This window comes from Alexandromys fortis, unplaced genomic scaffold, assembly GCF_014885135.2.
Source record: "Alexandromys fortis isolate MF-2015 unplaced genomic scaffold, M_Fortis_MF-2015_v1.1 scaffold_5, whole genome shotgun sequence".
Lineage (NCBI taxonomy): Eukaryota > Metazoa > Chordata > Mammalia > Rodentia > Cricetidae > Alexandromys > Alexandromys fortis.
Genome location: NW_026067924.1, coordinates 14203235 through 14219873, shown reverse-complemented (window position 1 = coordinate 14219873; position 16639 = coordinate 14203235).

Genomic DNA, 16639 nt, shown 5'->3' with positions numbered 1-16639 from the left:
CTCAAGCTCAATACCTCGGCTATTGATTTCTCATCAGTGACTCCATCATTCTCTATGCTTGAGTTCAGGCTGAAAGACTGCTGCAGCTTCAGAGTTAAGACATTCGTAGCTCAGCCTTAATATAGCATTTGCATTAAAGGCATAAGTAATTGATTCTGAAACTCATTTAAATCATGTGAGATACATGGCAGTGTGAGAATTTTACATATATATATATATGTATATATATATATATATGATATTACTCATTCATTCAATCACTCATTTATTTTGAGGGACTGGGCAATATACAGCTGAAGATTATTAACCCCCAGTCAAGGTATATGTATCACAGATAAAGAGGTCTGCCAGCAAGCCCGACAACCTAAATTCCATCCCTGGACCTCTCATGATGCAAGAAAAGAATTGGCTTTTGCAAATTGTCCTCTACATATGCACTGTGATACACATGTATAAACACACACATATGCATGCACATGTACACACACATACATGCACACACACACACCAGTAATTAGTAATAAATTTTGAATGATTATTAACTCTGGACTTTAAACACAGGATTTGACTCAAGTCTTCTGCCTAATTTTGTGATGGTTGACAGGTCTCTTAACTCTTCCAGTCCCTATTTGCTGTTTTTAAATTAGGAACACTACCTATTTTTAAAGTAGCTGAAAGGATTGAAGTTGTTTTCAAAAAGGAGCCTCCTAGCATTGAATGTGACTTGTAGTAGATACACATATGAACATCACGATTACTTTTTTAATTCTTTATTTTTTTTTCCCGGGAACATCCACTCTGTGTTATGCATTTGTATGACTGTGTTTCCTATCAGTGGCTATCTGAGCAGGTCAAGTCTCTATGGCTCACAGGATGACCCTACAGAGAGACATTGTGAGAACTGATGAGCCCTCAGGTCTTAGAGTAAGTCTACTTTGCACCTTCTATGCACAGCTAACTAATGGGTGTCATATGTTCTACACACAGGGTAGATATATGGGTAAGTGACAGAGGAAACAGGCTGAATTGAGATCCATTTATGGTCCTGGTGGCAGGGAAGCTAATGTTTCTCTGGATGTAATTTCAATCTCATGTGGAGACTATTATATGTACTTTGATAGGAGGATTCGGCATGAGGGCCCTGTTTATCTCAGTTGTATCCAGGTTCTCCATGCAGTTCTGCTCTGGTAGCTGGCATGACCTGAGCTGTTCTTCCGTGATTATCTTTCCAGTTGTTGCAACCCATCTGATTGCCAATTAAGGATGTACCGGCATCTGTTTCCTTTGCACTCATCTTTGCTTTGGTCTCGTCACTTCTACTTGTTGCAGCTGTTCATCCTATGAGACATCCTGATGGACCTATCACTCAGCGGTTTCTGGTGAACATAATGTATGCACCTTTCCTTCAAGAGTGCTATCCAATATATGCTTCATGAACCTGTCAATACAGTTTCAGTACCCTGCATACTAATGGCAGTGAACCCATGTTTCTGAATATGGTTGTGGAGTGGAATTCCTCTTAGCACCTGTGGCTGACAGCACCTGATGGTTTCTGAGCTCTTTTCAAGACCACCGTAAGTGCAGACAACTCAGTTTTCTCCAATGGCTTCATGCTGTGTCTTGACCATAAGGGTCATATTCATGCACATTCCTAGCTATGACTAATTTATATTTAATGTTTAGAAAATAGAAAATTATTTGAAGGTTAAAGTTGATTATTGGGGAATAAAGTACTTCTATTCAGTTGGTTTGTTTGAAAGAAATACAATACTGATTTTACTTGAATACAGTTACACAGGAAATTATATTTTTCAGGGAAACAGAAAAGTAAGTTTTTATCCTTCATTTTTTTGTTCGTATTCACAATAGCAAGCTAGATTAAGTTCCATAATACAAATAAATAAAAACTGTGTTTAGTGACTTGTCATCTTGAACAATGACCTGGCAAATGTAGAATTAAACTTTAATGTGTTTTTGAAATATGAGAAGAGAATAGCCATACAAAGAGTTCTATTATGAGTCTAGAAAGCATTAACCATTTTAGAAGACTATTAATAATTTAAAGATAAGAACAGGTAAACTGAGAAATCATTGCAAATGCTTTACAACAAACATCTAGGAAAATAAGTTATCAATGTGCAAGTTGGCTGTCAAGGAAGGTCTCAGTTTTATTTTAAAAGCCATCTTATGTGTAGAGACAGCTAGCCCACAAGGCTCTTTTAAAAGATGCAGGCCTTTGCAGAATCCAAGCGTTTATGCTTGTGGGCCTAATGACAGTCATTTAGAAAGCCTGAAGGTCTGCACATTCCAACTTCTTTCTCTGATCTGTTTTCCAGCGTGGCCACTGAGTGTGTTTATTTTCCCAAACAAACTTGAAGCAGAGCACGAACTCTCAGCTCTTTCAAACAAATAAGTACAGTGTTGACCTTGTTCCTTAAACTGTATCCACACCATTTATCCCTTCCCTTGCAGGATGGGTGTGGATGATGAACCAGCTGTACATATTCTCATAAATAGATTATGTGAACACTTTTGAACAGGTAATATATAGATTTAATATTCAACTCACAGGAGGAATTCTAAATTATCTTCCTTTGTGGCAAACATAATTTTGTTTCTGGAGTTTGAAACAGAATTGATTAAAGCCCTGATGTCTGACATGCCAGACAGAGTGTCATATTTTAAAAGAAAAAATAAAAAGTCTTCAAAATGTTATGTTTTCTTTACTCTGTAGACCCTTGTATCAATGTAGTTGTTCTAATTTTAAGCTGTTAGTAGGATAGGGAATCTTCTGTTGTTATACATTGTTAATACATCAACTTTTAAAGGTGCTTTTCAACTTTACCTGGCACATTTGTGGGCACAGTGAGTTATTTTCACACATGTGTTTTGTGTTTAAAGTGCACAAAGATCAGGTCATGAGTATTGGTCTATCCATTATCTCAGACATTTGACATTTCTTTGCACTAGGACCAAAGCTTTTGCACTAGATGTTTTGAAACACCATTAATTACATGCTGCCAAATAGTCTTAGTATGCTTTAGGGGCTATGACATGCTAGTTCCATCTAGTTGTAGCCCTGTACCTGGTGAATACCCTTTCTTTCCTCTCTATCTCTCACACTTTCTAGCCTCTGACAACAAGTGGCATATGAAATTTTTTAAAAGTTTATCCTGATAATTCCTCCTTTTGTAAAGTTATATGTTTTTTTTCCTGAATTTCTCCAACTTTTGTGTTCTTGCTGAAAACAATAGCTCTCTTATCATAGCCATTTCCAGGCAGGTAGGAGTTGTTAATATCAGTCAGACTTGTTTTAATTTCGTAAATAACCAGAAAACCAGTGAACTAGCACCAAAAGACAGCTATTATCAGATACTGAGCAAGAAAATGTTTGGTTAAAGAAGGCTGAAAGGGGTAGAGTATGAAAGAAGAGAGAAAATATTCAACAATAATATTAAGTTACATAACTCTCGATTCAAACTTCATGAAGTTGCAAAACACACAATACTAGACAGGTGCAAGCAAAATACTTATGGGCCTGGTCTTAAAGAAAAGGGTGCTTTAGTTTCAACTAGCCAGAGTGTTGGGACCTTAAGGAACACTTAGTTATACACTAGGAGAACAGGGGCCTCCTCAGACATAGGGCTTCTCTTGTCATTCTTCTCAGTTCATCTGAATGCTTCCTACCTACAGGCCAGAAGAAAAGATGAAAGCAAGCCTTACATCCTGAGTGCCAGGAGAAAGGAAAACACTATTTAGAAGAAGAAAACAAGTTGTAAACATAGACATCACAATCTTCTCAGTTCTATTATTTAAGATAATTCCATGGATGCATAGAGTATCAGGGAAAGATGCCAACTACCCACTAGGGAAATCCACCAATAGAAGAGACAGTCTTGGATTGATGACAGAGAAATTGGCTATCAGTATTAGGTATCAATATTTAAGGAAGCTCATAAACAGAATGAGAAGAGAAATAAAAAAAAACCCAGCAGAACACTGCAGTAGAATATCTGGGGACAAAAAAGCTCAATATTTAAAATGAAAAACTCACCTGGTGGTCTTAAGTTAAGAACCTCAGCACCTCACCAAAAGTCATGTAGAAGGATTCAAAATAGAATTAGAATTTCAGAATGAGAGGAAAAGAATCATAATCACATAAGAAATTGATGAAATTATTCTAAATGTTATTTAAATAATTAAAACCAACAAATCCAAGCAATATAAGGTCAGAAAAAGCCAAGGGCATGTTATAATCAAATTACTTGAAACAGTAAAAAATTGAAGAAAAAAATGGAAGGAGACTAGTTGACCAAAACACATAGTACATTCAAGAGGGAGCCAAGAAAGATGACTGAATTTGTCATCAAAGTGGTACAAGCCAGAAAACAGCAGGATGCCATTAAGAAAGTGGGGGAAAGTTAACCTGAAGCTATTTTCTATCTTAATGAAACTAGTCTTTCAAAGAAAATTTTAAAAGGAAACATTTTCAGACAAGCATAGATTGAGAAATTCTATCTTCAGCAGTTATACCTTGTAAGAGGTGTTAGACATAATTATTCTGGTTGAATAAAAACACTACCGCAAACATTCTTGTACCCACACACAATCAAGAGGGTTATGAATGGCAAATATGAACAGTCTCCTTCCTTATTTTGTTTCGCTAGTATGTTTCCCATAAGATGAAGTGCTCAGAATCGTTTTGGGATCTGGAGTTAGAGTTCCTGAATATGGTATCAACGTGAGTCTCCTCCGTTCTGTAAAAAACACTTTTAAGACAATGCGTCCATAAAGATTTGTAAAAATCAAAAGATTTTATGTACAACTCAAAGATAGGTAAATTCTGAATAGGCGCATCACCAAAGACAACCCAGATGGGAAATGAGTGTGCAGAGAGGTGGTGCACATGGTTAGCCACCAGGAGCGTCCAGATGGAAGCAAGGGGACGTCTTCCTATACTCCTAGCACGGTATTCGTTCCCTCTCCCTTTTCTTGATTTCCCTCTTCCCTTCCTCTCAGTCCCTGTCACTTTATCCTTCTCCTTCTGGGGACAAAATATCTCAGGGTCTCTATACTATGTTTGGTAAGCTAGTAGCCCATTATAGTGTATGTGTTGCTGTAGTTCAGTCAAAAACTACAGCTCATGACTACCAATGGCACAGATCTGCTTCTAAGGCATGATAAGAGTATGTCCTGGGTTGAAGGTACTTTGGCAGGAGCCACTCTTCTACTTATTCCCAGTAACCCATTCTGATAGAGCCCCACTTACATTAGAGAGGGAAACCCATTTTATTCATTTTTGTTGATAAATATTCCTCTTACCCAGAGGTAACCTCACAAATGCGTCAAAAATGTGTGACTAAATATTAAGGCTCAAGTCTTAATCGAGTTGATACTAGCAGAGAGATCTCTGTTAATTTGTTCTACATGATATTTACACACATATAAAAATGTATAGAACTATAAACTGAAATTAAAGTTAACTGTATTATACCATAGCTTAAAAATACCTAAAGTCAACAGTGTGTCATTCACAGCTTATGTGGAAGTAAGGTGTACTAAAATAAGAGTACAGAATCTGGAGGAAGCTGACCTTAGAGTTATTATTGTAGGCTTTTTGTATGTGTCACATATGTAATGTGACATGATACTTAAAGATCTGCTGTGCTAAGTTATGACTGTTACTGTAAACTCTTTACATAAGCAGTAAAACAGAGAGCATGCTAGTGTGTAAATAAGTCCATCAAAGGTACCCAAAAAAGTAATGGAAGAGTAGGATGGTTAGATGCAAAGAGAGGGAGAAGATTCAGGGATAAAAACACTTGCCTTGCAAGTCTGAAAACCCAAGTTCCAAACCTTGGTCCTATGGTGGAAAGAGGAAACAATTACTGCAAGTTGTTTTCTGTGTTCCACATGTATTCCATGGCACCTGTGTGTGCTGGCAAGTACACACATACATCCACACACATATGCACACAGACATAGACGCACATGGACACACCCATGCAACCACAAATGCAAATGATGATGAAGAAAATTCTCAAAAATTAAAAAAATTAAGAAACAAAGTATGGGCAATAATTATTAATAGAATGATGCTATTACTGGACTATAACAATGTCAGGTATTACACAGTGACCTTCAGTTTTCTTGTGCTTGTGTGTGTGTGTGTGTGTGTGTGTGTGTGTGTGTGTGAAATTAATGAAAGCTAGACTTAGAGGAAAATGGAAGCACAATTGGTAAAATGCCTCCATTAGAGTGGCCTCTAGACAAGACTGTGGCTATTTTCTTAAATCAGTGATTGATGTAGAAAGGCAGAGACCATTGTGGGTGGTTTCACCAAAGGCAGGTGGTCCTGAGGTGTATAGGAAATCAAGCTGAGTAAGCCATGGGGAAAGGGTGGTAAGCAGACTTCCTCCTGGCTTCAGCTTCAGATGCTGCCCCAGGTTCCTCTCCTGATCAAGTTTCTGCCTTGACTTCCCTCAATGATGGATTGTTACCTGAAAGTGTGAGGTAAAATAAGCCCCTTCCACCTCAAGTTTCTTTGACACTGTATTTTATCACAGTAGTAGAAGTCCTAATTAAGAGACATGGGAAGTAAATGAACTAAATCTGCCCATTAAAAGGCAGCTATTATTAGACTTGATAAAATAAAAGCAGAAAAAGTAGAACTCAACTGTATATTTTACACAATAATTCTACCTAAATCATAAGAATGCAAACAGTTTAAAAGCAAAATGATAGGATCTATAGAGCTTTCTGGTAGTAATCATAAAACAAATAAAATAGATCATAAGAAAACATTTAAAGAAGAGCAATGTATAAAAATGACAAAGGAACAATTTATCTCAAAATACACAACAAATGTAAGCAAATGTGTAATCATAAAAGAATCGGGAATGTGTGAAATAAACACAGAAAACTGAGAGGAAAATTAAATGAAACCATAATTGTTTAAATTGGAGATTGCAACATTCCTATCCAATAACTGAGGTTCTGAGTCAACAGAAATCTCCGTAAGGCGGTAGAAAACTTAAAAGAACCCAAGAAATATGACCTCAGCAGTATTTATAGGGGAGTTCACAGAGGCTGGAAAACACATTCTTTGCAAGTGACATGGAACATTAAGGAAATTAGACTCCATTGATGGAAATAAAGCAAAATTCAATAAATTTATAAGAACATAAATCATACCATCAAACTGAGTGTGTGATCTAGCCACAAAATTAAATTAGAAATGAAAGACAATAAAGCTATCATGGAAAATTACAAAGTATGTGAAAAAATTAAAAGAAAAAACTTTCAAAAATAAACTACGGGTTGAAAAGACTAAGTTAGAAAATACGTTTAACTGAGAAGGATTTAGTCACAGTATAAGAAAATAATAATGATAAGCTTACATCAGTGTGTTGGAGTGAACTTGGCACAGGTATGTATGTGCACACACACGTGAGTGCATCTGCAGCACAATTTTTTTATTGATATGTGCACTGAAAAAAAATGCTTGCATCCCAGCTTGACAATCTAAAGGCCTGCAACTCCTTTGACTCCACCTGTATCCTAACACACACACACACACACACACACACACACACGAAATAGTTAAAAATACTTTCACTTTATATCATGATTTCATCAATTAATAGAAAAACATGATTATTAATTAACTGTGGTAACCTTGCCACTAACTTAGGCTAGAGAGCATTTTCTGATTAGTGCATTTGAAGGGTTGGATACAAGAGACGCAATTATGCACTGGGGGTTAACAATGTTCCAGTGGAATCTACAAGCATTATGCCAGGTCTGGATGGTGGTAGTGGCATACAAAGGATCTCTGTTGTCTTCTGGCTTGACACACCGACACTCAGGAATGAATGTGGCCCTGCCATGCCAGGCCAAAAGATCAACATCACTGGTGAACAACATAGAACATGAAGTCATGGGCAAGAATTTGCTCTCCTGACTACTGGGCAGGTCTGCAAGTACACACTTATCTGAATCTCTTTCAGTTTTCATTCTTTCAAAGTTTTCTATTTTATTTTTTGAGAAATTCATGTACTGACACTATATTTTAATGCTTTCTTCAGGGGAAGATTTCAAAATACATGAAATGTATCAGGTATGTAATGAAAAATAAAGTAAACAGATTAGAGATATTGGGGAGAATATATGAATTTAGCTTTTATTTTTATTTATTTATTTAATTTTATTATCAATCAGAAAAAAGAACATAGAAAATGTTAACACCTCAATAAGAAAGTTAAAGAATATTTGTTTTTAAATAAATGATGTTTCTGAGAATCTTTTGAGAGCATATCTGTAATTGGTTAGAGAAAGGAGGCAGAAGGGCCAAAGAAAACGAATTCGGAAGCAAATATGTAAATTGTGCCCACACCTTATGGTGACATTTCAGAACTTAGAAGGTTTGAAAGGGAAAGTGGGACGCACATACTGATCAAGCTAGCAGGAATTCTGTTTACTTTGGTCTTTGTTTCCTTAAAGAATTATTACTTTAATTATATCTACTTAACAGATTCACAGTAATCATTTGAAATACTGTGCTATGCAGTCATCAAATTGGGCAGCTATATTTCCACCTCAAACATTTCAAAATCTTTTTTATTAGCACCTAATAATTGTATGTATTTAAGGGATTTGGTGCTACATTTCAATCATGCATGCAGTTATGTACTGATGAGCCACTGTAGCTTCCTTTCCCATTTCCTTATTGTGACTTTGTGTTTGGAAACTGAGTTCTTTCTTTCTCTGTGCCCCGTTTACAAAGTCAACTGCTGAAATATAATATTATCCTTGCTGATGGCACTTCAGTGAAAGAACATGTATTAGTAAAGTAGCACCAATCACATTCAAAGTGTGCATATTTTGTTATACTTATTAAAGCAATTCCTGATTCTCTGGGAAGCTACTCTTCTGGGTGTGGCCATGCTGGTTCTTGGTCACCAGTTTCTCTGTAGAGGAGAGAAATTCTGGGAGTTCCCAGTTCCCTGGAATCAGGTTTTGTCCTGGTGATGCGTAAGCATGGAGTATTCCTCAAACTGAGCATGTCATTGGTCTGTATTCTTTGAAGGGCTTCCTAAATTTGTATAGAGCATCCTTTGGGTCAGGCTATTGAGGGTTCAGGGTTATGGATAGTTATGGTTCTTCTCTCATGTTCATCCTCTGGCCTGGGGTCCCCGTTCTGGCTTCCTGTCTCTGGGCTTCCTTCATCACTCATTGGAACATTTCTACTCACTGGGAGTTGCTAGGTTGTCAAGACCATGAGTTAACAAGATGGCCTGTAGTTCTTCCTACTCTGAATGGGATCTCCATCACTGTCTAGAAGCTTTACAGGCCATCCCTGTTCTATTCATCTATCATCCAAACTTGGCCTATGCACTCCTGAAATGAAAACACGGCTGAAGAGCAGCAGATAAGGGACACTGCTTCCTTACAGGATTTTTTTAGTTGTCCAGTTCTTGGCTCCAAATCAGTGAGCTTGGGTTTTGTGTCTAGACTGATGGCGTGCAGGAACACTCAATCTATCATTATCTGGACATTACTAACATTGAGGGGGTACGGAAAGAGTTGTTGTTGAATTGAAATGAATTATTGGCATGGAATGATAAAAGTTTTTGTGGCAGATAAAGGTAAGAAGTTCCTAACAATGTGGGCAAAATAAACTAGATGCTTCAATTTGGTAAAAATAATAAGTTTATGTTATTAATATTTTGCCACAGCCTTTTTTTTCCCCATCGGAAGAATTTTACACACCGAAGTCAGGAGTTCTTAATTCTCATGCCTGAAATTTGAAAGCCTCACAAAGGATTCTTTAGGTTGTGAGTAACAGAGAAGGAGGTGAGAGCAAAAAATCCATCCCTGTTTTCAGAAATTTTTAGATCCCTCTAATCTTCTCTGAATTTTCAGACTTTTCAACTCTACTGATTCCTTCTAACATTTGTTTCCCTCAGCACAGAGTTCTGTTTATTTTGCTCACTTCACACATATTACCTGAGTCCCCTTTTCTACTTGCAAATCTAAATGTGGTCCTCACAGATTCTACAGCTTCTGAAAACTGTGGCTGAAGTCTTGAAATCTGTGCTCCGGCATCTTTTCTGCCCATGGCTCCATCTGTGCCCATAGCATTTTGACATGGCCTGAGCCTGGGAAGAGGGTCATTTCAATTTCTTCAAAGAATAGACACTGGTAGTAAAGAGTTGGTGAGATGGACACACATATACTAAGCCCCCAATGGTTCTGGAAATGACAGTGAATTAAAAACATCATGCAACTCACCTAAAATTCCCTCTCATTAGTGTCTGAGATGTGTTGATATAGTAAGTTCTCTGTTTTCAAACATGTACCTCTGGAGATCCTTGCTCATTCTTACTTCAAATCCCCAAGGCATCTTCTCATTTCTCTGCCTGGACGGACAGATGTATTGAACTCCCTTTAATGTAGTCCATCTGAACTCAATAATATTCCTTTAGGAAGATCTTTAACTTTTGCAGATTTATTTTTTAAGTTGTACATACCACTTTGTGTTGCAGCTTCATGAAAAATATCTTATACTTGGCCAAAGTCTGTTATGGGCTATTTGTACATCCTGTGAAGACATATTGCTGTGATTGGTGTAATAAAAAGCTGAATAAAATAGCTAGGCAGGAAGTACAAACAGAACTTCCAGGAAGGGAGAGAACTCTGGCAAGAAGAATGGAGGAGCTGCCAGGCAGATTGGGAGGAAATGGGATGGATAGCACAGAGATGAGGTAATGAACATGGCAGAGTGTTAATTTACGTGATAAGAGCTATTTGAGAACAAGTCTAAGCCAGAGCTAAGCTTTCATAATTAATAAGTCTCAGTGTTGTTATCTGTGAGCTGTCAGTCCAAATGAGACAAAGATCAATCCCTTAAAGATCCTAATTCAGTGACGCTCCATACATTCACCTAGCTCTCAATCACTGTTGACTCTTACATAGTTTACCCTCTTACATTTCTAGTTATAACTATATATGGCAATCCACAGTATGCACATGAATTTTGTTTTGAATTATACCTATGGTTCTTGTGTTAAAAGTTAACTGATTTTTCCCATTTTTCCCCAGTTTTGTGACATTCCCTAACAACCGTGTTACTATCTTAAATGGCTAGTGATATCATTTCCTATGCCAGATTTTAAATATTCATTCGATCTCTCTATATCAGAAAAAAATTCTACAGAGTTCTGATGCATATAACCTTGGCAGTAGTGACAGCCTTATTTCCTTACTTTCTTGCTTGTGTGATCTGCACATGGCAAGGGTTTCTTAATCCATGCCACTTCTATCTTTGCCATTTTCTATAGTGACAGTTTCTCCAAATACTCTAACATCTTGAGTCAGAAGCTTGAGGTTTACATTCCCCAACCTGCTCTTTCTTGACTCCAGGACCTCTGAATTGAATGAAATCTCTGTACCATCTCTCACTGTGACCCTTTATGGACTGGTTACCTACTAAAATGATGCTGAAGACCCTAGCTACCACTCACAGATGAAAAGACATTCTACAAATTTGATGTAAGTGCATTTTAGGAAAGAATCTCTAGCCTGGGAGGACAAGGTGTAAAATTAATCCATCCAGTAGATTCTCCAAAATTAATATAAAGACAAGTTTTTTTTTTTTTTTAAAAAACCCACAGTGTGGCAAAACAGCTTACTTGCCATACAAGTCTGGTGGCTGGAGTTCCACCTTTGGAACCCACATGAAAGTGGAGGAAGAGAATCAAGATCTTTTGACCTCTGAAAGCATTCCATGGCATGTGCACTCATACCTACATTGCACACAATCAATCAATCAATCAGTTTTAAAGACTGTGAACACAGTATATTAAAAATATAACACAGCCTACTACCACCTAATACCATACCATACAATATGGAATTCTAATAATGAAACTTCATAGGCAACAAATGTCCATGCTTGACTATTTTAATTGAAATTGTTTGGAATTAAATAGTCAGATTAAAAGAGCTCAGTATCTGCCCATGGTTAGTAGCTGCTGCATCAGAGGGGCATGCCTGCCCTTGTTGGACTCTTATTTTGGTGGAATTTGTCAGCTGCCTAGCAACGTGGTAGTGGCATACCATTACAGCTAAAATCTCTGGTTCTTAAACATTTATTCCTGTTTGAGCATTAAAATTTGCTAAATTTGCAAAGCCTACCCTTGTAAATATTTGAAGTGGGAATGAACATATTATTTGAATTTTCTGTGAATGATGTAATTGAGAGATTTGAAAACCTTGGGGTTTTGTGACTGTAAAATGCAATTTTGCATATTAATTCTTCAACAAAAACTCTTGCTTTGAACAGCTCATAACAGCTGGCTAGTGAGGGGAATTAATATTACCATAAATTCAACAGTTTCACTGAGGTTGTAAAGGCGCAGCTTATGAACAAAAGAGCATTTGATTTTCTTATGTTTTAAGCATTTTTGAAATTCTTAGAATAAGTGAATATTTTCAGAATATCGATTTTTAGGGGAGAGTTTTGTTGTAGCAAGAACATCAAGGAATATGAGAGCCAAAAATGTGTAAAAATTCCTTCTGAGTATAATAGCTTCATTTTTTCATTCATAAACAGAACTATGCTCAGTATTCTCTGGGTATAGAAGATGGGTCGAAGTGTAAAGTGGCTAACTTTGGAGGAGTTATTATTTTTGTTGTTGCTTAGTGTTTTGATTTTTAAGTTTTCTGTCTTAGCCACACTTGGACTCCCGAAGAATACCTACGACCTATACCTTAGAATCTAGGCCATGACAGATTTTAATCTTTTTGGATTATTCATTTTAGTAAGAGTAAAACAAACAAACAACATCTTTATGGAAAAACTTAACTGAAAAAAATAAACCAAGTCAGTTTTAGATTGGGTTTGCACATCAGGCAATGTGTGCTTACAGCTGTGTCTCTTTAGTGTTGGTTACCATAGGTATGAAGACTGTAGCTTTGTTTCATTTTCTGCATTTTCTGTGTAATGATAAAATACACTCTGTGAGAGGAATAGAAACCCCCATCACGGTGATGATGTGTTACCGTGGTTTAGCAGTCAACTAGTTATAACCTAGTTCCAATTGAGAGACTTTGCAGGGAGTTCAAACAACCAGCAATCATGGATTTTAATCAAAAACTTCTGATTGGTAATTTGAATAAGAACACTTTAGTCAATACCTTAGAGTCAACTGAATTTGTTTTTGATGCTATATAGATTTGAACAGTGGTATGATTAGATTAAAATATTGATTTTTGCATCTTTTGTCGTGGTCCAGCATCTGCCATTTTGCCTCTCATGTAATAACTACTGAATAAATTCTGAATGGGGAAAGAAATTAATGGAAAACTTCAAATTGGGTTTTGCTTATAAAAATACACTCTATGCCACCATACTCCTGGTAGCAATTTTAGCAACATGCCACATGATGGGGTAGATGTGCTGTCAGTGAAGGCTGGAACAAACCATGCTTTGTTTCTGGGTGGGGTGAAAGATTTCAACATGTAGAGAAAATAACCTCCAAAAGCTCCCTTTAAAAAAAAAAAACTTGTATTTTTATCTCATACATTATATCTTGACTACAGTTCATCCTTCCCTCCACTACTCCTAGTCTCTCCCCACACCTCCTCTCTTCCCCAAATCAGCTCCCCCTTTGCTCCCTGTTATCCCCCGCAAAACAGAGCAGGCCTCCCATGGATATCCAATAAACATGGCTTAACAAGATACAATAAGACTGATATAATAGTTAAATATGAATTGCATGTTGATTCTACATGAACTGGTTTTCAATACCGTCTCATCGGACTCCACTTTGTGTCTCTGAATAACTTTAATGTTCTTAGAAAAAGATTAAGAACAACATAATGAAGATGATTAGTTTGGATTCTCTTCCCTTTCTGTTATGTCTGATTCCTGGGCTCTTATTCAGAGAGTTGAAATAAAAGCCCATGCTGATTTGCAAAAGTAGCAAGGAAACTTTATTTAAAGGAAATCCAAGAATACATGGTAAAGAAACAGCAGGCCACACTAGTATCCAATTATTGTTTGATTTTCCTTTTGTGGGGATCAAGCAAAGGAGAACTTTAGCTACTAAAAGACATAGTGGGAGTAGTTCTCTGTTCTGATTGATGGGTTAAATCATATCATTTTTTTATTGTGCATGTATCTTCCTATGAAGTACCTGAATTTAGTTATATAGATGCCAAGTTATGCATAGAGATGAGATGTGGAAATCCTCCCTAAATGTCCACTTAAAGATAGAATTTCACCCTGCTACACGTATGTGGAGGACTTTGCCCATGCACATCCAGTACCAAATGGATTCAAAACATGTTTAAACAGAAACTATCCAAACTTGATGGCCAGGAAAAACAAATTTAAAGCATTGTCCAGAGAGGAGTGCACACGAAGCCAAATAAACCTGGCAATCTGATCGTGTAAGGTACATTTTTTTTTAAGAGAATGGTGCAGGTGCACAGTAGACACAACCAAAAGAATTGGGCTAAGTAGTGTGTTATTAGAAGAGGGTGGTGTATATAAACCAAATATAAAACAGTGCCAGTTGACTAAAGAATTCCCTCTGCTTTGCTGCCTTTACAGTATATATATATTGGGAGTTAATTCTACCAACCTGTTATGTTGTAGAAATAAAGTGTTATTTGCTCCAATATCTTTGTTTCATTATTGTTTAATAAAGTTCTATTTTGTGGCAGTGGATTTGTCATGACATCAATAACCAGAAGACCAAAATGATGGTGGCGCTTTAACTGAATGCTCATAAAATCAACACAGTTGAGTAGGTACTTCTCATAATTAATTTCACTGAAAATTTAGATTTATTTTCTTATATCTTATGAGTGTAACTCATTTACCTGAATGTACATGTAAACCACATACATGCCTGCATCCACAGAGGCCAGAAGAGGACATCTGATTCCCTGGAACTCCAGTTATAAATGGTTGTGAACCAACATGTGAGGCTAAGAATCAAACCCCAGGCCCTGGTAAGAACAGTCAGTACTCCAAATGGCTGAGCCATCTCTCCAGCCCCGTAGCTAGCAAATTAAATGGGACTTGGATACATACTTTGTTGTTGTTGTTGTTCTTTTTTCTTATTTATTTATTTGTTTGTTTGTTTTTACTTAAAAATTTTCACCTCCTCTCCTCCTCCCTCTTCCCTCCCCCTCCCTCTCCAGTCCAAAGAGCACTCAGTGTTTAATGCATCACAATGTCCAGGACATGCACTGCTGAAGATCAAACCTAGGCTTTTATGGGAGTGGCGGTTTAGTCCTACCAACTCCACATCTCCATCCCCTGTTGGTAGACTGGTTACTTTCACTGATCTAACCTGTTTATTAGAGCTCCCATTTTGGTGCAGTTGAAGTTGTTCCAGAGCTCAGAAGCATAGGCTGCTTTATCAATATGAAAATGTGTGGTACTTGTCTATAGTCATTAAGGTTTGTGCAGAGATAAAGTATATAAATTGGATTAAACAGTGGAACTGTCTTCAAATTCACAATGTTGCATAATAATGAAGTCGGATTAATAAAAAATATAGAGGGAAAGTGTTTTATTTACTTTTTTTCATATGATAAATTTTTGTTCATATTTTCCTTCTCCCAACTCCTCTTAGATCCTCCCAACCTCCCTAAACACCCAACTAACATTCTCTTTCTTAAGAAAAAGAAACACACACAAACAATGAAGAAACAGCAGATCAATAAGACAAAAAATGTCAAAACAATAATAAACCATGAAATTTGGTTTGTGTTAACCAGCTACTCCTAGGCATAGAGCTGCCCTGTAGTAGACCCAGTGATACTCCATTGGATAAAGCTGATTTTCCCTTTCCTTATTGGTATCAGTTGTAAACAACTTCTTGGTTAGGGGTAGGAATTTGTTTCTACTTCCCCTTCTCAGTTCTGAGACACTGTCTGGATTTAATGTTTGCAGGTCTTGTGCATGCTGCCATAGTCTCTGTGTTTTCCTATGTGGATCAGTCCTATTGTGCCTGGAAAACAATATGGAGTCATCCATCTCCTCAGACTCTATGGTGGCTTGAATGAGAATGGCTACCATAGGCCCATATATTTAAATGCTTAGTCACCAAGGAAAGAATCTGTTTGGGAAGGATAAGGCCTTATTGGAGGAGGTATATCGCTGGAAGTGGGCTTTGAAGTTTCAAAAGTCCATGCCGCCCCCCCGCCCATCTGTCTCTCTCTGTGTGTTTATGTGCTACCTGTAAAACAGTCTGCAGATCTCAGTTTGTTCTCCAGTACCATGCTGCCTTTGCCATTCTCCTCACCATGATGATAATGAGTTGAAGCTGTAAGCAAGCCCCGAATTAAATGTTTTCTCCTATGAATTACCTTGATGATGATGTCTCTTTATAACAATAGAACAGCAACTAAGCGGGACTCTTACAATATTTCCATCGCCTATTCTGCATAGGTCCCTGAGCCTTAATGGGAGGGCTTTGATGAAGACATCTCATTTTGTACTGAGTGCTCCAGGTCTCTCACTCTCTGCATATTGTTCAGCTGTGCGCCTCTGTGTTAATACCCATCTCCTTCTTTTATATTGTCCCCCACTGTAGGGGAACAATAAAACTTTGTTTAT